The sequence below is a fragment of the Pipra filicauda genome, unplaced genomic scaffold (genome assembly GCF_003945595.2).
Source record: "Pipra filicauda isolate LSUMZ 115617 unplaced genomic scaffold, ASM394559v2 scaffold389_size666192_pilon, whole genome shotgun sequence".
Classification (NCBI taxonomy): Eukaryota; Metazoa; Chordata; class Aves; order Passeriformes; family Pipridae; genus Pipra; species Pipra filicauda.
The window spans coordinates 451271-476806 of NW_024104519.1; the positions used below are offsets into that span (position 1 = coordinate 451271).

At 42.2% G+C, this 25536-nt stretch overlaps 1 protein-coding gene across 1 annotated transcript in view; it reads right to left on the reverse strand.

Moving 5' to 3' along the window:
• NDST4 (N-deacetylase and N-sulfotransferase 4) overlaps positions 1-25536 on the reverse strand; it is a 100837-nt gene that overhangs the window by 65047 nt on the left and 10254 nt on the right. Inside the window, exons 3-5 of the mRNA XM_039384988.1 lie at positions 11191-11668; positions 10997-11110; positions 1773-4355 (exon numbers count right to left, since the gene is read on the reverse strand). The gene's annotated coding sequence lies outside the window, so the exon portion shown is untranslated. The remainder of the gene's footprint in view (positions 1-1772; positions 4356-10996; positions 11111-11190; positions 11669-25536) is intronic.

The window sequence follows — 25536 nt, forward strand, 5'->3', positions numbered from 1 at the left end:
GATATAGCAGATACCACAACCTCTAAACATCCATAAAGTTTTAATAGGACTTCCAGAACTTGATAGTGTGAGTTAACAGGGTATTCAGATTGAAATGGAGTTAAATGTTGGGATATATATATATATGTGTGTGTGTATGTGTACAAGTGGTCAGTCACTCAAGCATTCTGCTTTAATCTAACCCTTTGCATCTGATTTACTGCAATAAAATGAAAGTTAGAGGAGTATTTCTCCAGCCTCACAGAAGAGGGTGGTGTCAACAAGACACTAAGATAATCCTGCTTTCATTTCTGGGGCTTTCAGACATTAGGCATCTATTATGAATCAAAAAAAATGGCCATGTTCTGAGGAAATGGCACAGAAAACTAATACACAGCCTTAAACTTCTGCACAGAGCAATGCCATTAGGAACATCTAATCTAATTGGGCAGATCATATTATCTGCAGTGATAAGATTCAGAAGAAAACTGGAAGCCAGGAATTTTCTTAGTTAAAAAGCAACTTGGCATTTCACACACCACCCCCTCCCCTTCCTTCAGAGCAGCATTTCGGAAAGCAAGTCAGACAGCACAGCTGGGGGGACGCAAAAAGGTGCATGAGGCATGGTGGGGCAAGACAGGGAAAACGTTGCCAACTATTGAAACTTTGTGAACAAGGAGATTCTGCTACTCTTCCACAAGCTGAACATCTTGTAGCAGGAGGATCTTAATTAAAACTGCCGGAGAAATGGGGTGAAAATGACTTTATCTTTTTCTCTGGTGATATTCAGGGCTAGAAATGGCAGAGTAACCTGCTACATGGGGTAGGCCAGGCTCTGCAGCATTTATTCCTGGGGTGGGAGGGTTCAAGCAACGTGATTGAGAACTGCAGAAGTTAGTAATGGTAAATTTGGTAGAATGGCATGGTAAATTCCCTGGGGAAAAGAGAACTCAGTGAGTGTGGGGTTCTGTATGTGTGTGCTGACACTAGTGTAGTGTTTGTAGGAAGGGACTTATTCACCTCTAAACACTCCTCCCATGAGTGTTCATTCCCAGCAGCAATGACTTGGAGCTGCTGTGCCAGCTGGAAGGTAAAAACACAGGGCTGCTGCTGGACTCTGGCTCTGTAGTGTCTGAAGAGCACACACTGATTTCTTCAGTTTGCCTCTCTCTACCTGAAACAACCCTTGCTTCCACACTATGAATGGCCATGCTCTTTAAAAAAAAAAATGTTGCTGACAGATGTTGTTTGGTATCAAAAGTGCTGCAAGAGAGCAGATCTGTAGGTCTTGGCTTCCTCACAGTACAATTACTCTTACTTTAAATAGTGCATGTTTAATATATACCCAAGCTTTCACTCTGTTATTTTAATACAGTAGTTCTGCTTAACTTTGCTAGATGGTAGCAAAGTAAAGCAAAGGATATGGAGTGGACTAAAGAACTGCAACAGCATCCTCTTTTCCCCCCACACATAACTTCCCATGCTCTACCTTCCAGGATCTTTCATGTATTTAGGCAGACAAGTTTCCCGTCATTTATTTACATCGAGGGCACTTGCATGCAAACGTGGCAAAGACTATCCCAAACTTTCATATAATCCTTGGAATGCCAGGCTCTAGGCAGCTTTCTGAGGTGTACTCGCTGTGCATAGGTTCAAGGCACATTGTCTGACACGCTGTGTAGGTATTTGTACCTGCCCTGCACTGCTTTCTAGCCTGAGCACAGGCACTGTCTGTGTGGTTGTGTGAATATATTCCCCAGAAGTATAGGTTCAGAAGCTGAACGGTAGCTTACCTAGAGAAGAATTTCTCTTGCTAGCGTGCAGGAGAGAGACATCTGCTATTCAAACCTCTTCACACGGCTCCGGGTAAACTAGGGAGAGTTTTCAGCTGATAGCAGCTGCCTGAGCGGCATCCCAGGAAGGCTCCTCTTGCTCCAGCCCCAGTGACTGAACTCTGCCGGCGCGGTCACATCTCATTTACACACAGACCGTCCTTTCCAGAGCGAGCGGCCAGCTGGAACGATTCGAACCTCTCTTCAGCACACCGTTGAGAACGCAGCTTCCTGCCTGGACACGGGGATCGCTCCGGGGAGCGAGCGGGCTCCGGCGGGAAGGCAGCGAGAACTGTTCGATCACCCCAAGCGCAGCCGCTCCCGTCGGCGCTGCCGGCGCTGCCGCCCGGCTCCTGTCCGCCGGAGTCAGCCTCCTCTCCCTCGGATCTCCGGGAGTATCGGGGCGGCTTCGCAGGGCTGTGATTGGCAGAAGCGGCCGATTCCTCCCGCTAATCAACCCGCAGACTTTCAAGGACTCGGAGCCGCTCTGATGTCATTCCAGCCGAAGGGGGGATGCTTCACGCGAGGACGCGGCGGTGGAGGCTAATTGGGAGATGAGCCGCATCCCTCTGCCACCGCCGTGATTGATTAGATGCTCCGCCAGGATTTGCATAATCTGTCATTGTGCGGTTGGACCACCCCCCCCTCCTGCCCGCCCAAAATGCGGGAGGGAAGTGCCACTTCCAGCTTCTGATTTTACACTTGGAGCCTGCAAGAGAAAGCCTGGGAGAAAGGAAAAGTTGAGAGGGTCATTTTCCTGACGGGAGGAAGCTTGAGCCCCCAGTTGGCCCTCACCATCTCCAGATGCTAAAGGAGGCTCAACAAAACCACAGTGCTGGAAGACTTTTTGGTTCCTAGTCTTTGTTAGGTCATGGATAAGATCACCTGGTACAGCAAAAGGTGGGTTTTAGTGTGTGACCGAAATCAAGCAGAGGTCACCCAGCAAGTGGGTTACAAATGATGTCCCTGATAGCAGCAAATATTTGGTGCTCAGAGTTGCAAAGTATTTTCCTACTCTACGTGACAGAAGTTCCACCTATTTGTTGCATAATTCCTTATTAAAATCCTTTATCTCCTCCAGCTAGAGATGAAAACCTGCCTCCATGGCCAAGAAACATGATTGCTATGTGACTTTTAAATTATATTACAGAGGGAAAACTAAACGCTTTCTGTATTAAAAGAATTAGATTTTATTCCAATCTAATTTTCAATTTTTGCCAGCTTGACACCTTTCACTCCAAAACTGTTCTTTGTACAATACACCTTGGAATTGAAATTCAGCCAATTCAGTGCAGCAAATGTGAGGAGAAAATAGTTTTGTTCAAGGAGACTGGAACAAACCCATTCTGAGATGATGAATGACGCTGTAAACTCAGATTTGAATCATAGGAGGGTCAGCTCAACCTTTCGTGTTTCCAAGACAGTGTAAATAAATGGTGCTCCATGCAGTTTCCCATTTGCATCCTTCAGCTGGGACCTGCTACATGAAGAGCTGTTTGCTCTCTGTGAATATCCAAGTTTCCAAGATGGTAGATACTCCTAACTTGGGGACTAATTGATTTCTTCCGGCTAAATTAGAAACTGAGGGAAAATTAAAATTCAGAGAATGTCTGAGTCATTTCCTGCAATTTCTAATTACAAAGCACTCGCTGGGGGTCTTTTAAAAATGCCTTATGCCTACGGCTGGCTATGGATTTGGGATTTGTTTTCCAGAGGCTGTTGTGGCTGTTGGGTGTGAGGTTCCCACTGCAACTGAGTGGCGAGCAGGTCCCTCCTTGCATCCGGTGTGAACATTAGAGCTTCACTCAGGCTGTAAACTAAAATAGCCAAGTTGAGCCACAGGATTTCTTCCCCCCAAAAAGGAAAACTTCTGGTGCAATTTGTCCCAAAGCCGTGAGGGTTTCCCAGCCCTAATGTGATGGTGCGAAAAGAGCAAGTCCGGTTGCTTTGCTGCTCTTTGTACTCCCACACTTGGCTCGTGGCTGCAGTTGGAGCACTGGAGTGACCCCTGTGAGCGGAGGGGTTTGGCTGCAGGCCAGCTGTGCTGCTCCAGATGTGGTGGGAGCGGCGCTCTGCCCCTTGGAAGCTGCTGCTGCAGATGTTCCCAAGGCGGGCCAGCGGCCAAATGGTAGCACACACTGTGGAGAGGGTTTTAATTCAGATGCTGAAGTCGCTCCCTGAGCTGAAATCCTTGGCTTAAGCCCATGCCGTGCTGAGTGAATTCCACGTGGAGAAGCCTGGCTGTGGATTCGTGCTGCCTCGGTGTCTGTGTGCTTTGCTAGGGATTCATTTGGAGTGCAGGATCAGGGGAATGGCTGTGCCAGGGTCTGCCCTTGTGAGGAATGTGTTGGAAATCAGTTGGCAGGATTGCTCCGACTCTGTGGAACAGAGAGAGCACACCAAGCCTTGGGAAAAAGTGCAATTTGAATTTTCACTTCTCTCTCCTTTGGGTAATAGAGAAAATTGAACTCTTCTTGCTCGGTCACAAATGCACTTGAGTTACCTAGAATGTCCTTCTGATCACGATAGAATTCTCATGCTCTGCTTTAGGGAAAAATATGCAAGGAAGAAAACAGAACAGCAGGAAACAGAAATTAAGTATGGATGGAGAGAAAGAGGAAAGGATAAATTCTAGTAATATAAATACTGTATTAATGAGGTATCACTTTTATGCTGAAATCCTTGCCACAGGATGTGTGTTTTTCTGACTCTTACCTGCAGCACAGATTTTGCATTAGCTGGTGGAAATTCTGTATCTGTTAGTCATTGTGTGATTTATTCCCACCCCTGTATGGGTAGGCAATCACAACAGCCTATTCCTCCTATATTGGTAGTTCAAAAGTTAGAGGGGAAACTACCAATATTTTGCCCAAACTAGTATTACCATTCTGAAACATGATTTTCTGGTTTTACAACTGTGGGTTTGGTAAGGGTTTTTTTTGTTTGTTTGGCTTTGTAGGGGAGTTTTTGGTTGGTTGGTTTTGGTTTTTTGCTCTTGTTGCTTTGTTTGGGTTGTGGAACTAAATGTTTCTATGTTCTGTCCAAATCTCTACAATGTCTGCGTATGTGTTTTTGATGTATTCATCTTCACAGCACATTATGAGGTGGAAAAACACAATTCCTGCAGTTCTGTCTTTAGAAACATAGAATCATAGAAGCATTTAGGTTGGGAAAGACCTTTAAGGTTATAGAGTCCAACTATTAACCCAGCACTACCAAGGCCACCACTAAACCATGTTCCTAAATATGATCAATAGCAAGCAAATCCTTTCAGAAATTAGTACATGTAATATGTGGTACCTCCCTGGTTCACTCTTCTAGACTATCTAAAAAGTTTGAACTGTTGTTCTGTTGGTCTCATGCTGAGCTTTTGTGATCTCTGACTGCCCCCAGTCTTGTCACCTGTTATTTCAGTGCTCTGGTGACACTGTAGCAGGTACCTCCCTACTTCTCCTCTCCAAAGCCACCTCAAAGCACTTGAAAATTAAGTTCATTACAATCCACAGAACTGTCTCTTTCAGCTAAAGACACATTTTTGGTCTTTATGGAAGGAAAGATGGCTTTTGACACTGAACTTCATAATGAGTTGAGAAGAACAAAAAATGACTATTCCTGAAAGGACCAGCTTTTTCTTGAGCTTCTTATGAACTCGCCTGTGATTAAACAGCAGTTTCTTCTATTAAACACACAGAACAGTGTCTTTTATTGAACACACAGAGCAGTGCCTCAGATGGTGTAAATTGTCAAAACATCCACTGATTTCAGAGGAACTATGGCAACTTATAAGAGTTTTATAGATTAGACTTAATTCTCCGGCAGCTCCTTGACATATGCAGAACTTAAATACTCACATCAAAAGTGGAAAAAACATAAAGGCATACCAGAATGTGGTTTGGGTTTTTTTGTTGGTTTGGTTTTTTTTGTTTGTTTTTTTTTTTTTGAGTATTCATATAATTCATTAAGCCAAGTCTGTTTGGTTTTCTTGGTGTCTCAATAAGTTGTTGGGGTTTTTAATCTGAGTGTTTTGACTCTGACTCAAAACTTGTTAGAGGTTTTAGGTGCTCAGAAATGTAGGGATGAAATATAGGTTGACTTGGAGCTGGGTTTCATGCACCACAACTCAGTAAAGGCATTTGTGTCTTCTACTGTCTTGTCACAGGCTGTTCTTATTTCCCAGATGACAGGGGGGAATATGCTGCTGGTAGTTCACTTAAGCATGAAGCACTGATTTGCAACACCATCAACAGCCAAAATGCTGTGCATGGTCCTAAAGTAAAATAAAAAAAAAAAAAGAAGAAAAGAACTAAATTCCCTGACTGCTGACTTTCTCCAGCTGCACAGTCTCTAATTCAGCTTCTATTATCCTCCCTTGTTTATAGCTGGACACACTTCTGGAGATGATAAAGGCAAATCAGTGCACACCAGCTCTGTAATGACCTTTATCTTTTATTCCTTTGTAAGATAACTTTGATATCCTGCTGTGGCTTTGTTCCTGTAAGGCTTCAGATGTATTAGTTTCAGAAAGGGTGCTGATATAAACTAATGTTGAAATATCTGTTAAACCAACATACATGCATTAACATCCAGCATTAGAGCTGCTCCACATCTCTCTAATTACATTACTGTTTTATGTCTTAAGTGCTTACTCAACTATAAAAATATAAACTGTGGTCTTTCAAGGACTGTTACTGAGATATCATCAAAGCAAAAAGTGAGTTTGTGCTTGATCCACAGCCTGATCTGTGTCACCACCTCCTGAGTGACACTGAGACAAGGGTTCATGTTGTGTGAGAGAGAAGCATGTCTCTGTGTATCCATAAAGCCTTTGGGCTCTATGGATAGAGCCACAATTTTCTTTACAGGATCCTTCCTGGGTTCAACTTTGGCCTGAAGTCAGCAGAAAGCTCCTGGGAAGTAAATAGGGGTAGGACTAGAGCTTAGAATGAGAAGAGCTTTTCCCCAGGCCACCAGAGAAGGCTTGTGTTCTGCTCAGTCCCTTTGTGATTTGTGTTTGCACCTGTAACACCTCACAATGTGTGGGAGCTGTGTCCTGTTTGGTCTGTTCTCGTGATCACTGTTCTTGGGACCTCTTTGCTGATAAACAAGTCTATCTATATTTGTAGATCCTTGCTAAAACTAAACTAAAAGCCAGGTGCAGGTCCAACCACCAGAAAAGCTTGCTGGTACCCCCACTGCACTCTGTCACAAATCTAGATCTAGACACTGCAGCCATGCTCCCATTTCCCCTTTCTGTGGAAGCATAAAGAATCATTTACTTTGTCTTTCCTGTGTGACTCACGAAGGTTATGCTTCATCAGAGATCATCAGCTGGTTTCTCTCATTCCCAGTATTCCAGACAGCAGCTGTTGTCATCCTGTTGTGCACCTGCCATGGTGCTGGTCTCCAGTGCCTGCTCACAACCTGAGTTCAGGCTGGGGTAAATCAGTGCCATTTAAATGGTCACACATTCTGTACAGCAGTGCTTTACAGCACCTTGAGGAACTCCTTCCAAGCCTGGCCAGTACTCTGCCATTCCCCACATGAACTTCAGCAGATCTATCTGTGAGCTCCTGATGATGTCTGGACAGCCCACCATGATTTGTGCAGATCTGTGCTTTCCATAAAACAGAACCATTACCCCTGTATAATACCAGCATTGCTGTCAAGTGTCAGCTGCTTATCAGAGCTTTGGTGGCTTTCTAAGTCAAGAGAGAACAGTGGGGTTTGTATCAGTGTAGTATGTTGGTTTTCCTAATGGTTAAGTCAGCACTGCAGGTACATGCCTTGAGGATCCAGTGGTTAACAGCTCATGCAAGAGAACAGCATGAACAGCGAAGCTGCAGCAGGGCTGGTAAGATGTGCAGAGGAAGGTGGGGTGAGATGTGCAGAGGAAGGGGGGGTGAGATGTGCAGAGGAAGGGGGGGTGAGATGTGCAGAGGAAGGTGGGGTGAGAGGTGCAGAGGAAGGTGGGGTGAGAGGTGCAGAGGAAGGTGGGGTGAGAGGTGCAGAGGAAGGTGGGGTGAGAGGTGCAGAGGAAGGTGCAGAGGAAGAGGTTCAGAGGAACAGCAGAGGCTTCTCACAAAGAGGAACGCAAACCAGCTGCTGCCAAAGCAGTGAGCACAAAGGATGTCATCCAAAAAATGAAGTGAGAGCATACGAATCTTAAAACTAAGCATTTCTTCTTTGATTACTAAAAATAAAGGAGCTTGAACTCTTGGTTTAATGTTTTAAGAGTTGTGGTTTCTTTTTTTTAATTCTTTGAGTTAGTCAAACTGGGGAATGATTCGTAGACTAGCTTAATTAGACCTGAGCTCCAGTGGGAGTCCCCTTTACCATGTCTACAGAGGCTCTTCAAATACTCTGATCCACTTCTGAATAAAAGGTGAAACCAGGAATGACTTTCAAAGGAGAAACTACAAAGAGCATTTATCTTTCTCTTTGTACTTTTCTGTCCTTGCGATCTTGATATCAAACTTCCATTGCATTCTAAGGATGACTTTTTCCCCTAGGTTAGCTCTCATAAATATATCTTTTTGTATACCATAATTTAAAACTGAAAAAAAACCCTCAAAGTGAAAAATCCATTCTTAAACCACTCTCAAACTGGTGTTCTAGCATTACTGGAATAAATGGATCCTTTTGTCCAGAGTGTTTTGTTTCAGCTCTGAACAATTTTTTTTTAATTTCAGATCATCCCATTATCATTTGTTTTCTGCTTTATCTGATGCTGATACTCCAACTGGGGTGAGAAATCCTGATGTGGAACCAATCCTTTGTAAATCAGTTCCTGTTCTCTTCCCTGACCCTCTCCTTTCTCAATTGCCACTGCTTTGAGGCAGGTCTGTGGTGCTAAAAGAGGTCTTCCTTCTTTTAGGAAAATTGATGTCCTAGGCTGGTACTTTGGGAATGGTATCTCTCTTGTGGGCCACCACACTTTCCAAAAGCCACCCCCAACCATGGAATGTGACACATGGCAATAAAATGGGAAATGGAAGTATGCCCTCTGAGGTCTATTTGTAGACTGATGTGACTATGCTGTGTCACAAAATAAAAAATCCCAAACCAAACACACACAGAGCTGGGTTCAACAAAAGGGAGCCCAAAAGACTTGAAAATGTTGTAGTCTGACAAGGGAAACCAAGATCATGATGTTATATTTATGTTGAACTGAATTACATTTACTTTCTTTAGACATGTGAAATCTGTCTGCAACATCTGTTAGAACAGAGTTAATAAGCTAAAGAAATGCTTTTAGTGTCTAACAGCTATTGATTCACTTTTCCTGAGGTAGGAATTGCTTACAGACTTTCAGCACTGCTCTGAAAATATCAGGATGGCAGCAGGGTGGTTGGGGGTTTTTTTGGCTATGCAATACAGTTCAACGTGAGCAGCGTCCTCTGATCATTGTTCTTCAAACAATCACCTTTGTGCTGAGATTTCTTTAAAAAATATGTTTTTCTCTTGGGAAGAAAATAAAGGTAGCTTGATTAAAATGATCAAAGAAAAACAAGGATTGGGTAATCAAGAGTGAGAGCACTCCAAGCGAATTAAGCTCTTGGTGTTTGACCATTATACTCCTTTATCATGCCCATTCCTTCTTTACCCGTGGCACTCATGCTCAGCAGGTTACGTTGGAAAATATCTGTTTCTATCTTTTAATGACATTTTGGAACTGGCTCTTTGCTCTCTGAAGACTTTTGGGCACTTGGAAATAATATTCAAAATGTTATTGACCTATTTATACCAGTGATGTGTGGCTACTGGGCCGTGTGTATTTTGGTTTGTTTTGTTTATTTGTTGTTTAAGCATAGCAGAGAGGCATACACTCTTCAAGCAGGAGTCTGTGAACTGAAATTATCATATAAAAGCTAAACACCAATAATAGGTATTTGTTACAATGCGAAATGTTGGCTCAAAAGAAATGGATTAAATGAGGAGAGGATAGTAGGTTTATTTTTTCCTGGTGGCATAAAGCTTTTATGTTAACAAGAAAAGTATTTTAGGCAAGGAGATAGTATACTCAAGAAAATGAATAGGACAAAAGAACAGGAGCGTGCATATTTCAAATCTGTTACATCTTGGGCTCCCATAGAGGGCAATATTGTATAAAAGATAGTTTAAAGCCATGTATCAGGGGCTGCCAATCCATCTGTGTGGATGTACTTTAAGGAGAATTGCTGTTACTATAAATTTGATGCCACATTTCCCTTCAGTCAGGCTGTGACTAATGCACACAATAATGCACACCCAGCCACAGACCAGCACCACGTTAAAGGTGAAGGAAATTAATGTTGTAGATTACCCAGTTGTAAGTTGTAGGGGGGAAAAACGTCACATTTTGGTTTACAATGCTCTGTTCAGCCTCTGAGTCACTGCAAGGGCTCTCCTTTAAAGTTGGTTCAAAAACTGATAAGAAAAAGGACCAAGTCTGTGGTGCCAGTCCTGGGAACAGGGTTTGTGGCAAGATGTGTCTGGGGTGCAGTGAAATCATCTGCATTTCTGATTCTGTCTGGTATTTCTTTCCTGTGGAATGCATGGGTGGACTTATAACGCTTTTATTTACTTCTGTGCTTCTCTGGGTTTGATGTGTTGTCAGCACAAGGCTCTAGACTTCAGTCTCTCTCAGCCTCCTGGGTATTTGGAGCATGGAAAGGTCCATGCTCCTTTAAAATAACCTCATATACTAAATTTCTCTCCCGTATTTATTCACCTGCTTCATGAGCACTGCTGTAGAGTTGCATCCGAATAAGCTGTTCACGTTATCTGTGCTGGACATGAATGAGGGTACAGAGGTCTAAGTTCACCTGGAGTGATTGGAGAGAGGCAAGTTCCCCTTTTGGAGGAGTGGGAGCCTCATAGTTAAATGTCTACAATTAAAAAGTGTTAGTGTCCCCAGTGTTTCGGGCAATGACAATTATTTACAAATATCCTTAAGTAATTCAGCTGGATTGGAGGGGAGTGATTAAGTCTCAAATCCCCAGATTTTGGCTGACATTTGCCCTGTATTACCTCGCCTAAGTTGTGTAAGTACAGTGATGGTTAAGTTTATTTTCTCTTAATCTCTGTTCCAGCAGTGGCACTAATGACAAGCCCCACTGCAAATGCTGTACTCAACTCCAGAGTTCAGTCAGTGAGGCACTACTTGTTTCACTGTTTACCAACAGAAGTGGTCCAGGGAGACTTACAGTAGTTTCTCATTGCTGTCATCTTGGAAATCTTCATGGAGTAGGAAAGAAAAGCAACCAAGAGGAACAGAAACAGAAGTAGTTGTTCTGCCCGTTGCATATGTTGCACTGCCCCTGTAGGGAAGAGAATCCTCTTTCCATCTGTCAAAGAATCATAGCAGAACAAAGGAGGACAGCAAGGGTATTTTAGGTACCTGTGGTATGATCTCACTGGATGCCATAACTCGCTGGGGATGGACAGGAGGTGCAGGATAAATCCAGATTGTTGTGTGAGAAGTGACTGCAGTGAGGTAAAGATAGTGACTCTGCAGTCCAAAAATACCTTTCTTTTGTAATGAGAGATGCCAAGGTTAATCCTGGTCCCAACAGCTGGCTTGGAAACAGCTCAGGGGTACAGTGAGGAGTGAAATAACAAAAATAAATCTTTGTCCAGAACTTCAATATGGGCTAGCAAATATTTTTGGCATATAAATGATTTGGGGTTGTTTGTTTCTTTTTAATCTGAATTAAATCTTCGATCCAGGTCTCGTACCTGAAGCCTGGTCCCCACCTGGGGGTCCAGATGCAGCCTTAGGGGCTGTCCTGTTGCTGCTGGGGAAGGCTGTGCTGGCAGCCAGCACCTCCTCTCTGGAGCCATATGCCTCATTTTCTGCTCTCCACTGCTTCAGGAATCTGGAAAGAACGGGAAAGAGCAGGTTGTGGCTGTCGGTGCTAGTCAGGCTCCAAAAATAGGCAGATTCAATGAAAGAGAAGAATGATAGGGAAGTGCAGTTAATGGGAGGGTCTCTGCTCTGTAAATGACGATTTTCAGCTCTTAGCTAATATGATATTTGGCAGAGAGTGTTTTTCTGCACTTCTGGGGAGTTCACATCTCATTAATTTGCACATTCAGTGCTTATTTAAAAGTGAGTTAATGACACTTTGTTGCACTTTGTATCCACCAATTTATATTATCCTTATTTAAAATAGCAATGAAGTATTTATGTATAACCATTTCTTAGATTTGAATATTTATGTTCTCAATAAACAGTGTTTAACACTGGTTAAATAATTAAACATTTCCAGCTTCTGTAAACACAGGAGGGAAAATAAATATTTCTGAACAACCCTCTATATTGGTAAATAGAAGAATACATACATTAGATCCAAAGGAACAATTAAAAGTGAACTCTGATAAATTCATTGGAGGCTTTCCAGAATGACATGTTTTCTCTGGTCACACAGACTACTCAAAGGGAGGATGAGAAAGAAGGGAGCTTAATATTTGCTTTGCAAGTATAATTTCTATGTTATTCAGGGCTAAATTGAGGCCTGACATTTCAAATGTTGTGTCACTACCAGAATTGCATCCTGCTGCGCTGGATTCAGACGTGGTGTTGGCAGACATACACGTGGCCACTGAGCAACTGGAACCTCCAGCATTTAGTCAAAGACCTTCCTAATGTATGAAATCTCTCCCTTTCCTTCCTCCTTATTTATTTACTCCTTACTTGCTAAATGAGACAAGAATCAAGAAGTCCATTTTTTCCTGTCTCATGTTCTACTTTAATGGACTGTATCAACCTTTCCCTTCCTGCTTTAGGCTGGGATGTAGTCACCATCTGATCCTCTTTCCTTTCTCCCTCTTCTGACTGTAGTCTGGAAAATGTAATGATCAATGAGAAAAGACTATATTCACACATTCCCTTTTTTGACAGAATGCAGATTTTAGTGAATTCCAGCTGACCAAAGCATATGTATTTCCAAGACTTAATTGGAAAACTAAATTAATCTTGTAATAGGAAACTCCAGCTCTGACTATAGAACAGCTACTACCGCTAACACACTTGTCAAAAACCATGAACATGTTTTTAATAATATATTATTCAATAATCAATACCTCTCCACCACAGCTGTTCTTGGTACTGTTGTTATTTTACTGCTAATAAGTCATCAGTAATGACATTGCAATACAAAATGTACAGGGAAAATGAAGATGTGTCAGTAGCACGTACTGAAAAACTATGTAAGCCAGAAATAAGAGCACTAATGATGGCAGTGGAGCTGCCTTCCCTCAGGTACGAAGGAGGTGTGGGGTAGGGATCTCAGTGTGTCCTTCAGAGCTCTGCTCTGCATAACTGCAGCCCATTTGCATAGCTCTGGGGTTTGGAGAATCCCTCTGTAACCTGGACCTAAGAATTTTAGGTCCATTGTAAAGCTCCATAATTTCCAAGGCTTTGCACGGGTTGGTGTGAGGAATTATAATGCTACTTCTCGGACAACTGAAACCTGAGGTGTGGTTAGTCATGCAAAAGATGAACTGAAGTTACAAGTTTAGAGGTTTCATTTCTAAGTGGTTGCTGCTTCACAGTGATGGGGCAAAAACCTCTTCAAGAACTTCTCGTTTTGACTTGCTTTCCATGGAAATCGGGTGTGGAAACAGTGGGGAGGAAGTGTAATATTTGCATTTACGGTATAAGAATAGGGAATTATTTTCATCCCGTTATTTTCACAAGTTCTGCAGCTCTACCTGTGCTGGCACAGGAGGCCATGGGGGTGTGATCACCCCAGGGTGGCCCTGAGCACCCGTGGCCCCAGCTGGGCCCTGCAGGCGGTGGGGAATTGCGGAATTGCGGGGGGTCAAGTGCGGCAGCTGTCAGCTCTTCAACTCTCCTCCACAGCGCTGGGGCTGGAAGCTCTCCAGCTCCCAGACAAGCTCAGCCATCACACCAACATCCAGGAGCTCTGCTCGCTCATTTCCTGCCTTTTCCTCCCCATCTTTGCCTTTCAGAGGCACCACAATATGTCTGACAGGGATCCAGATTGCAGGGACACGTCTCTTCCGCCTCACCCGTCCCCACATTAACGAGGAGGGCACAAGGTTGCAAAATGGTGTATTTGGGACTATTTTTTTCTGTTACAGCTTTAGAGGTCTTGGTGTATGTTTGGGAGGCTGACTGCTTGGAAGGGAGAATTGGTCAGATTTATGTGTGTTTTCACCCAAAGTTCACTTCTCATTAACTGCAGCGTGGGCATACTGAGATTCCTCTTGGGTAGAAATCATTTCACTTCGGGATAAATCAAAATTTGAGGGTGTGCCTGGTGTGACATCCTTTCTATGACTCTAAGACCCTCTGTATCTCTTGCAATTAATATACTGACAGGACAAATTGTCCTACTTAAAAATATAATGGAGAAGGCAAAAGGATTCAAGATAAACTTTTTTTTTTGAGTCTTTTAGTTAAAAAGTCTTCACTGATTATTGTCCCTTGCCTTTCTTGTTACGTGGCTACACAGGCATGTGGAGATGTTACTAGAAGAGATGCTATTTAAGTCAGCATTTCACACCCACTTTTCCAGACACCAAGACCTTTAAAAACAAAGATGCAAATCCAAGATGAGTCTCGACCTTAAACTCAAGACAGGCAAACAGAAAAAGTCAGCAACATGCCAGGACACTGAACTCTCAGTCCCTCAGCTGTTCTGACAAAATCCACATTATTGTGCAGAAAGAGCAGAAAGCCTCAAAACTGATTTAAGAAAATCACAGTAGTGATTTGTTTGGATTTATTTGATTTTCCTGAGTCAGCAGAAAAAGTATGTTTATTCTTGTATCCATTGTGGGAACCAATTCTGTTTCATACCAAAAAACCCCACATTCCATTTCAAGGAAATGGTATTTAATTTAGTTTTTAAATTAATTCCTCACCATTCATAATTCAGTTTTCTGTTTGCCCATGACCAAAGAATATTCACAGGAAACAGGTTTATTTTATTGTACTTCAGTAATGCCATACAGCTTCTGTTCTCTCAGCAAAGTCAGCTGAAATAGAAACAGGTGTTTCAAACCCAGCAAGAAGATATGAATATGAAAGCTCTGCTATTAGAAAGCAAAAAGCTCATTTTCTCAGTGTTTAAACTTACTTTCTCGTGGTTGCTATGGTACCATCTCTGCACCTAACTTATGGAGCTTTGAACTATATTAAAAAAAAAAGGCTTTTTGAAAAAAAACAGGTCTGAACTAAACTTGAAACCCATGCGAGATCATCCAGTCAAGTTTTTATAGTAGATAAAAACTTGATATTTAACAATATTTAAATTGTTCAGCCAGAGGAAACAGCGAGCCATTTCCTCAGGACATACTGGACCTTTTTTGTTTTTCCAACCCTTTTTACATACAATATCTTTTACTAAGCTTATACCACCAGCATTAACATTATTTGTTTCAGGAATTAGCAAGTTGCTGCTACTGATAACAGTAGTAGCTGTTATACTCTTTAATATACATGAAAAACAGATCAAACTCTCAGTAAAATAATATTTGCATAATAGGAAAAACCAGCCTACATTCAGATGATGTATCACAAGAGTGCTGGGCAAGTACTCTGGTATTCAGAAAGCAGAAAGCTAATACAGGCAAGTGGTCTAAAGATATTCAAAAGCTTTAATAAGCATATTAGTGAGATAAGAAATATGGGGAAGAAAGAGACCTAAATACAGAGAACATGAAGTATTATTATGCAGTGCCTAATGGCAAAGAGGTGGACAGGATCACCTCCTCTGACTTATTTCATCTCCAGAGTGATTGTTTCTGTGAAGTGGAAATAAATAAAATTGCATACTGATAGATCCACCTCGCTGCTCTCAAAGCATCTTAAAAGACTCGTTCCTCATGGAGGAATATTAGCCTTGCTGAAAATCCTTTCTCTCTTTCCTTCTGCTTTTGGACACCTGTGTGCATACACACATGCCTGCACTTGGGATGGATAATTCCTCTTTATGGCTTTGGAAGTCTCCGGTGTGATTCCTCAGTTTGGCTATTTATCATGTGGCTGTCACTTCCATGCCTCCATACTGAAGCAATAAGGAAGGGATGCACTTGCTTATAAACATCATAGCTACAGTGGCAGTAAAGATGGGAAGGAATTATTGAGTATTTAAAAGGTGCAATGGGCCGAAACCAGAAAAAAGAAAATTCTTTTTATGCGTTGGGAGAAAAAGGCATTCCTGAGGGAAGGTCACTTACAGTGGAACAACTTAGTTAAAGAAAGTTCACCATAACTGTAGAGGTGGTGATGTGAGTATCAGATATGGTGTGTGAGGAAATAGAAAGATATAGAAAAAGGAAGCTGTAGTAAATATATTGTAGAAAATGTTAATGCACTGCTGAGCAGCCAGAGGGGAGAGCCCAGAATTCCTTCCCCATACTTGTGCTGTTTAACATTCTGCTCTTGTGACACCAGCAGCTGTTAATGGCAAGGGGAAGGGAGGCAGAACAAGATGATCTAGGAGGCCCCTTCCAGCTTTAACATCCCTGGGATTCATTTGGCTCCCTCTTGGCACAGGAGTGAACTCACCCTGCTCTGATTTATACATCCAAAGTTTGTATTTTAATACTCTTGCATGGAGGGGAAAGATATTACAGCCTGTCAGGAACTTTAAAAAGTTCCTTGCCACGTGAAGAAGTGCATTCTTGCCTTTGTCACCAGGGGTTGCTTATTTTCTGCCCGCTGGCCACAAGTGCATTAAAGGCTCAGCGATGGTAACACCAGCAATAAATAATTATCCTAAGCTGCAATATATGCTGTGCAAAGACTTTTAGCCATCATAAAGATTACTTTCTCTACTGTCAGATTTCTGTGCTGTGGAATTACCAGGATTTATATTACTGAAAAGAAAAAGCTGTCTGCTGATAAGATCACATATCAAAAATATGCAAAAATGTTCCCTTTACATTTGGCTAAGGCAGAGCCCGCATTCTTCTTCTGCATCCTAATTTGGAGACCCAAAAAGTGGTGCTAATGTAGTGTCTCATCAGCCTGAGTCCCCTGTGTTCAACCACCTACTTTTTCCACTCATAAAGAACAAGGAGGGGCTAATTTTGGTCTAGGGCCAGAGTGTGCTTTGAGCTGACATTAGTGTGCAGTTTGGGGTACTTGCTCATCTGTGGAACACCGAAACAGTCAGATGGGAACACAATCTCTCCTTTACTCCTATCATGCACGGTGAGCCAAATGCAGAAGAGAGTGGGAGGTGGAAAACAAGCAGCGTGTCCCTCTGCCTTTCCTTGAACAGCTCTGTGGAGCGCACTCGCTTCCCAAGGGTGCATCCCTTCCCAGGATATTAACCGAGACCATTTTCCTGGGAGATAAGTGTACCTGTTCCAACTCAGATTTCAGCAGTATAAACGGAGTGGACAATTTCCTCGCTCTTTTATGTTTAAGATTGCCATATCTGGGAAAAGCAGAGGTTTGGTTACCAGGGGGAGGCACATCATCAGGTGTTCTAAGTGATCATAGCTTCGTTGAGCATACTTTATGAAAAAGAGGGCCAGTCTCGGAGGATTGTGATCTCCCTGTGCTTTCCTGGCATTCCCCTAGGATGGTAAACAGCAATTACTTGCCCAGTGCAGACAGATGCATCCAAGATGTTCAAATTCCAGCAACTGCAAGGCAGCAGGTGGGGATAAATATGGGGGGGGGGTTCCTGTTTATTTCTTGATTTCAGTCCTTATTTTTCTCAGAAGAACTTAGTTTTTGTGCTTTGTTTCCCTCAGTGATACACAATATTTGGGAAGCTTTATCTGCAAAAAACAGACCAGACTCTGTTCCACTTTGCAACTTCAATATGCAAATTCTCTTTCCTTTTAAGACTTAGATAGTTAAGAATACATACAATTCAGAATTTGTGAGGTCTTGGCATAGTGACCTTTTTATCTTATCTCTTCATCCTCCCCTCTCTAGGCCTTTAAACGCTCTTCTGTTGAGTCACTTTGTTACAAATTGTTTTTAAGTTTATGCAGGTTTCTCAGATTTCTTCTCAAGCATCCCATAGAAAAGCCCAGGCAAATACACCTCAGTCTTAATTTCTTCCATCACTGACTAAACATTCATACTTCGGATTCCTTTTTAATTTTCCCCTTCTCCCCTGTTTTTGACCCCAGGTTGTAGGGCTGCTCTATTTCAGGTGACCCGATTGCTTTCTGAACTCTCAGTCCTCATCTTTCCATGCCCTCATCTTTCCGCTCTTCCAAAGCCCTCAATATTGATGAATTCGGACAGGTGATCTCATGACACCCTCTGTATATAATTTACCCTGAGGTTTCTCTGGAAACAAAACTACTACTTGTTTGATCCTCTTGATTCAAACCCCTTCCCGCCTGGAGCAATGTACAGGTAATTAATTAGCAGCGCTCTACTGCCACAGGGAAGGATGCTGCTGTGCTGAGGAGGCCACATACAAGCTCCTTCTCCCTGGCAGCCAGGCTCCTCTCATTTGGAGATGCTGGTGTTTAAGATTTGAGAAATTTGAGATCTAGTCAGGAGAAATGGTGAAATAATGGAATACAAATGAGGGATGGATAAAGCAGATGCCGGGTCTGCATCGAGGGAAGCGCAAGCAGGGACACTGTCAGGCTTTTCAGTGAGATACACATTCAGAGGCATGGCAGCTTCAGTAAATTGCTTTTGTAATCTGTAATTTTACAAGGTTTTAAAAGTCTTGTTTTCTGAACTAGTAAAACTTGAAATGGAACATCAACACTCCCATTTCGCTACTTTTCCTATGAATTTGTTCTGAAACCATCAGCTTTTCTCTCCCCGCTGACTATTGTCGGGTACTTCACTAGAGCTATCAACACAAAATCTGCGTGTGACAAAACAGCCCTGCCACCGGCTGAAGCATTACCGGAGTCAGCTGTGTTAGACTCGATGCTGCCACACTCCATTAAGTGGCAGCTGCCACTCCAAGCCCACGGAGAGCGGAGCCCGAGGACTGCCACGCTCCCTCCGCAGAGCAGCACAGTTCCCCCTCGGAAATGCCAGCGTGCTCAAGAGCTGCTGTTTGTGTCAGAGAAGGGTCTGGGCTTAGACATGGACTAGATCTAAGTTTTGCAGCTACTTCCCCTCTTAAGAGATTTAAGATCCAAAAGCAAAGGGAGATGGGAATGCAAAGATACGCTGGTTGTCCCCGCCGTCATCCTTCTCCCAGAAATGAGGAGCAGCCTTTCTTTGCAGAGGGACTGAGTGCTGTTGAGACCTTGGTGCTCTTCCCCCCCATCCAGGCTGCTCTTTCCAGGCCTGAGAATCCTGGATCAGATGCCAGCAAGTCGGACAGCTGAAGGCAGCCCACTCCTTCAGGCTGTGTGCAGGTCAGGAAACCTGCCAACATGTCCACACCGACACGACGAGGGAGTTGAAGGGAGCAGATCTGACAGCTCATGCGTATGTGTTCCTTAACTATAGTCGCTCTAAGTAGGTGTAAATTGCCTACATTTTAAGAACAAGCTCCTTGTTTTCATTGATGTGCCAGTGAATTTCTGGCAGTGTTCTTAAACACGATAATTTTGCATAAAAGACAAAAAGGGCCTCCAAGGGAACTCGCACATCAAGTGCAGCCTAGTGTAGTCTTTAGGAATCCATTTGGCCTTTAGCATTCCTTTTGTTCTGTGCCGCTGTGCGTGTGTCCTGCAATGAACTGAGCTGCATCTAATGCCTGATTTCATCATCTTCTTGTACGTTGTCAGCCCCTTTAATTTTATACCTCTGGGCTGAAGCCCAGCATCCTGTTTGCAAGTTCAGATTCGTATCTGAAATGAACTTATGGCTCTAAAAGATTTTTCTTTCACGGCTTCTCCAACCTCTTCTTTGTCAGCCTGCAGTTGGCAGTAACATGTATGACAAGGTTTTGATTTTTTATTCTTAGACCCCACTTCATTTATTCCACATTGCATGAAAAAATCCTAGTCCAGGCCCATAAAGTTGAGAAAATCCTTCTGAATCTCAAGGTTTCGTTCCTATGTTTCTTTGTAATATCTTTCAGTCAATTAGACCAAAGTTGTTGAATAAAGTAGAAATCTTGTCCTCATTATAATGATCTCAGCAAGGAACAACAAATAAAGAACGAAAAATCTCCAGCACTGTGGGAGCATCCTGCACAACCTGAAGTCCAAGCATCTACCCTTTCATAAATACAGACAGAATGTGAAGTGCTAATGATACCTTGGACACAGAAAACAGATGACAGCAGGAGAATTTCTTGCCTGCATTACTCCAACAGAGCTTTTGAAAATAATTATACTTTCTTATGCGATTTCAATAGATCCTCACGCCTACTGTATTACGACTGCACAATTCCAAGTACGAAATCACTAATTAAAATGAATTCACAGCAAGGTTATTTACTGAAATGAAATAGTTGGGGTGGACGCAGAACACTCTTGAGACTAAATTAGCCTTTCACCTATCAATAAAGCACAGTGGAGGGCGAAGAAGAAAAGAAAAGAAAAATAAAGGGTCCTGATTCCAAATTATTCTACTTTAGTTGCACGTTTGAAGAGTTGAATTGCGGTTGATTGCCGTGCAGGAAAATTATTTCACGATATTTCACTTTTCCACTGGTAAATGGGAGTCCAGTTCATACGGGAAGGCTCAAAATGGAGGGGAAGTCGATGTGAGAAAGGTAGAAGCAGTGTTGCAAAACTGCTAAGCAGGGAAGCTGCTGCTGTCCCAGATGGGAGAAAGGGCAGTTGGCACTGAGAGCTGCCAGAGGACACATCAGCTGGGTACGTTCCCTGTCTGAGCAAAGCACGAGCTCACCAGTGGGAAACAGAGTAAATGAGGAAGTGCAGGGAGTATCCAATTGCGAGATGAATCTGTCATTGGAGCTCTGGGATGTGATTTCCTGTGCCAGCCCTGGTGAATATGACCCTTGGACTCTTACTTTTATTGTAGAAACCTGTCACCAAAATGGATGGAGGGTGTTTTATGTCCCGCTCTCTCCATCGCTGAGTTCTTTTGTGTTTGAACCGACTGTGTTAGTTCATCTTGTGGGATTATGATCTAGGCTATGAGCATTAGTTAAACCAGGCCTTTTGGAGCAACAGTTGCAGAACAGTTACAGCAATTAAATTTAGAATTTTGAATACAAGCACCAGGGCTCTGATTTTCTAAGAACTTGCATACAATCAACAAGCAGCCTATATTGAGAGGGCCAAATGTTCCACCAAAATGTTCCTGTTGAGTGTTGGTTGCTCATGAATAATCGGAAGCCAAGAAATTAAACATTTTATGCACAAATATGACTGAATACCAAATATTTAACTGCAAGCTGAGTTCCTTGGTGTCTCCTACACACAGAGCCTGGAAATATTACAGAGCCATGCTGTGTTTTCTCAGTGTGTAACTTGTCACTGTACTTAGCACAGCTCACACATGGAGTAAATCAAGGTTGGTTGTTTTGCTAATTTATATGTTCTACAGGCTCTCTGGAACCAGGCTTAGCTTATAATATAACTGAAGGGGGGAAGAAAAAGGATAGTTGAAAAGCTTGGAAAAGCTTTATCTTTGGCATTCCCCACGAGAAGCCTGAAGTTTTAAGACAGTTGTGGTTTTGGCTTCTCAATTTAAAGCATTTTCAAAGTAGCTGGTTTTCAAGAAACGGACACACAGAACTTTGGAAAGGCCTCTGCAACATGAAAACTGCTGGGACAAAGTCATCCCTCGCTGCAGACAGTCTCAGTTCTTGTGAACTGAGTGTGGATGTACCAGGGCAGTGGGAAAAATGCCAGGTGTCAGTAAGGAGGGTTGTATTTTCATTGCCAGGGTCTCTCCTGTTTGGTTTGGCATTCCTTAGGAAGTTTATTCCTGGACTGATTAGCTACAATAGTATGCTGTAAGGTCTGTTAATCTGCTCAGCCTATAGGTGTCCTTGCCCTAAAGGGAATTTGCTCATCCATTTTTTCCAGGAGAAAGTGGGGCTACAGTAAAGCTGCTTCTGTGTAGGAGGACCTGTAGCTTTAATTCCAGCTGAGGACACAGCTGCAGCTCAATCCATGTTATTTTGGCTGCACCAGTATTTTAAAGCAACTCTAGGCACAAAGAACTAGGTGGAAGGGTTTTCTGACAGCTCTAGCAATTAGGCAAATGCGAATCCAGACTTTCAGTGCTTTTTCAGGCACTTTTTAACACCTTTTACAGCATGCTGTCCTTTGCTCCTGTGTTTTCTGCTGGCAGTGCCTTCCATAATTACTGTCTTTTGCATAGGTCCCTTAAAATGGATAAAAATTACCCTGGTCATATTCATAATCTCTCATACATAATCCACTAAGTATTTACCTTCCATTTCATCTTGTTACAGCTAATGATTTTGTGATGGTCACTGTAAAATCGTTTTGGAGGCTACTAAAGTATTTCAAGTAACAATAATGTTTTTACAGCACCTGTGACTGACTTTGTTGAGCATGAACAAGGAGTCAGTCTTTCTATATTATATATGATTCTTTGCTTTTAGGTATTTTGCCAAGCACTTATATTATAACAAAATGCTGGTTTCCACCTCCAAATTTCATGTGAAACAAAGACTGAGCTGAAATCCTCTGGATTACATGGCTGTCTAAAATATGGCATGTCATACTTTTGGACAGGCTAAGAAAAGACTTGAAATCAAATAGGATCAAAAGGGGTTGTGCTTTCTTCCCTGAAAGGTGGATAACAGGTCTCTTCATCACACTTTTATATTTCCATTAAGCAAATATGAATAACCACATGATGCAGCACTCTCTCCCCATTAGCAAATTGTCATGCCTGAATATAAATACCTGTGTACCTGAATGAAACTTCAGAGCAAGTGTGCTTCAAGGTAATTGAAAGACTACTTTTTTTTTTAATCAGAATTTCTGAACAGGAGTTGTGTTGTTTGCCCTGATTAATTTACAATGATTTTTTTTTTTCCACTGGAAGTTTTGGTTCTTGACCTTACAGAGGGAAAGTTGTAGCCAGTGTCCTACATCTGTTCAGCCTCCTCAGTGCAACTGTGCTTCTGCCCAGCCACGCTGTGCTGTTGTTGAACATCACCTAAAATGACACCTGAAAAGCTGCTCCTGGAGGATTTGTATCTGCACTTAGGGCTGCACACATCCATTTAGCAGGTAAACAGGCATTTCCAGGGATACTTTAATACCCTATTATTCTGCAAAACCAGATAAAGCAGCTCTTTTATGGGTGAAGCTCAAAGGGGTTGCTTAATTATTTTGCTAGATGCTTACATAAAATCTTCTAAACTTCAAGAAATATATCTGATGTTCCATCATGTGACAGTAACATTGGTGCAGTGCTGACAGGAAAGGCTATAGGTGTACATCTGGGAATGTAATTTTCAGTTTATTTACTGGCACATAGCAAGCTATCTTGTTTTCTCTCCTTTCCTTATTGTCTCTCCTGTTTTTGTTTCTTTTTTTATGGGTAGTAATTTGCTCTCAGGTGCTCGAACACTTTCTCTGTGTCCACCTTTCTACTATTCTTGCTGTGGATATGTTCTTAATTAGTGTTCCTAAATGCAGGTTTATAATTATGCCCTAGTAGATGGAAAGGACTGAGGGGAAAAACAGCACTAAAAGGGCATAATTAGATTCAAAGGAAACAAAAGAAAAAAAAGAAACTTCAAATGTTCTCACTTTCCATTAGGTTTTACCATTGATTTCTGCATTAGCTCATTCACAGTGGTCCTGAGTTTAAAGTTAAATTATGTCGCCCATTATAAGTAGGGAGCTTTAGACCTCAGTTCAGCCAAACTACTTAAATGTTTAAAGCTAAGCAAGTGCTTAATTTTGCTGTTGAGCTGGAATTTTAGAAGGCTTGTAGAGTTTCACAAGAACAGAATTAACACCTTAGTTTCAATCCTGTCATGGCTTTGCCTGGCCTGAATCAGATTTTGAGAGCATCTTGTCTTACAAAAAAACTAAAAGAAATTGGTAGACAAACTATATATAGCAATATTTTCCTTTTGGGGGTGGCTTGGGAGTTTTTATATAATTGTGCTTAATAATTGTGGCTATTTCAGATAAGTGAGATGACTTTGTTCAAATTGAAGAATAAATGGCATCTGCAGTGAAACAGAGTAAAAATTAGTCATGGCCTCTTGTGAAATGCATAGAATAGGCCTCAGATGGCTGTATATGGTATATATTTGCTTGCTAAATCCCAACTAACAACTGAACCTAACCAGTTACCTGTAGAAAAAGATGAAATCTGATCCCACGGTGTTCTGTAATAAGGGACACAAAGCCAAAGCAAGAGCTACAGCTGAAATCTGAGCTCACAAAACTCAAATGCAAATATACTCGTAAGCCTCCACGTAATTTATTTGTTTTATTCCCTTGCAGAATGATAAAGTAACTTCCCCATTGCCTAGTGCCTCTGAATCTGATTATTTTTGCAAAGGTGCACTTTACAGAAGCTGTTTAACTCAGTGCCAAATTAACATGTTATACAGGGGTTAATACAATTTTGTTGTAATGGTTCCTGTTGCTTGTAGATCCTTAAACACACTTGTACTCTTCAAGGAAGATACAGGGTATTTTTCAAAGTAATTAGATGAGACTGTTTCAGTGTCACCCCATTTCAGCAGAAACCATGACTATTTGCCAGAAGGAAAGAAAGTACCCTGCCCAAAACGCTGTTTGACTGAGCATCGTGAAGTTTGTGTTCTAGCTGTGATAATGAAAATTAGGAAAATACAGCCTGACAGATCTGCTGGGTAAAATTAGAAACAAGAATAATTCTGAGGCGTTTGATTAGCTTAGAGAGAAAAAACCACTTCATTTCTGGGAGTGTGGTTGTTGACTTCAACCTTATCTAGAAGGGAAAGAATGTGGTACCTGGCTGGAGATGAGTCCCCCCTCAGCCTCCTCCCTAGCAAGAACGAGGCAGTACTGAAAGTTTATGGATGAGGAATTTCCTTGTGAAGCTGCTGTCTAGATTTCTGCAGGAAGGAAGCCCACATATGTTCTGATGCAGACCTGAATGTTGGATTACTTTTCTTCATAGGCACAGGGCTACATCTAAACTCTGCTGGGTTTCTGCTTCTTAGAACTGGCTGTACCTGAGAACGCTGACAGAGGTGTGAGGGGCAGAGATAAAGTAGGAACCAGGGCCTCTTCTGTGGGGTCCTCTGCTCATAAAACCGGCTTATTTTTCCCTTGAATGAGGCAGTAAGCCAGAACAGAGACTGCATGGACATCAGGGAATTTAACCCTCAGCTGGCATACTAGGCCTAAGCTCTCCAGTCAACACAATGGGAAAATCCCAGAAGACCCTGTTGAAATCCATTTCTAAAGTTCACAGGACATGGAAAACAGTGCTAAAGGCTGCAGTGCCACTGAGGCATTTTAAACTTGTAAAACAAGGGAAAATAAACACAGCCTAAAGTAATACCAAACAAGCACAGCATGTACCAAATTCTGGTTTGGAATATGGAAATCTGCTCTGACGCTACAAAGAAGCAGAAAGAGAGAAGCAAAAGGGGAAAGTGTCTGTGTTTTACTGGCTGTTCTGCCTAAATAGAAACTTCAGCTAATTTTTAATTTGATATTTGGAACAGAAATGTTTAGAGCTTTTCACTAAGTAAACCCTACATGAATCCAGGTGGTAGCTGGATTTCAATATGGTTGTGATGAAAGATATAAATTTAGATGTCCAGAGTAGGCTGGAATGTGATGTCTCTCTTGAAGAAACATATTTAATGTGGGTGCTGACAGAAACACTAATACAATTGATGCTGCCAGC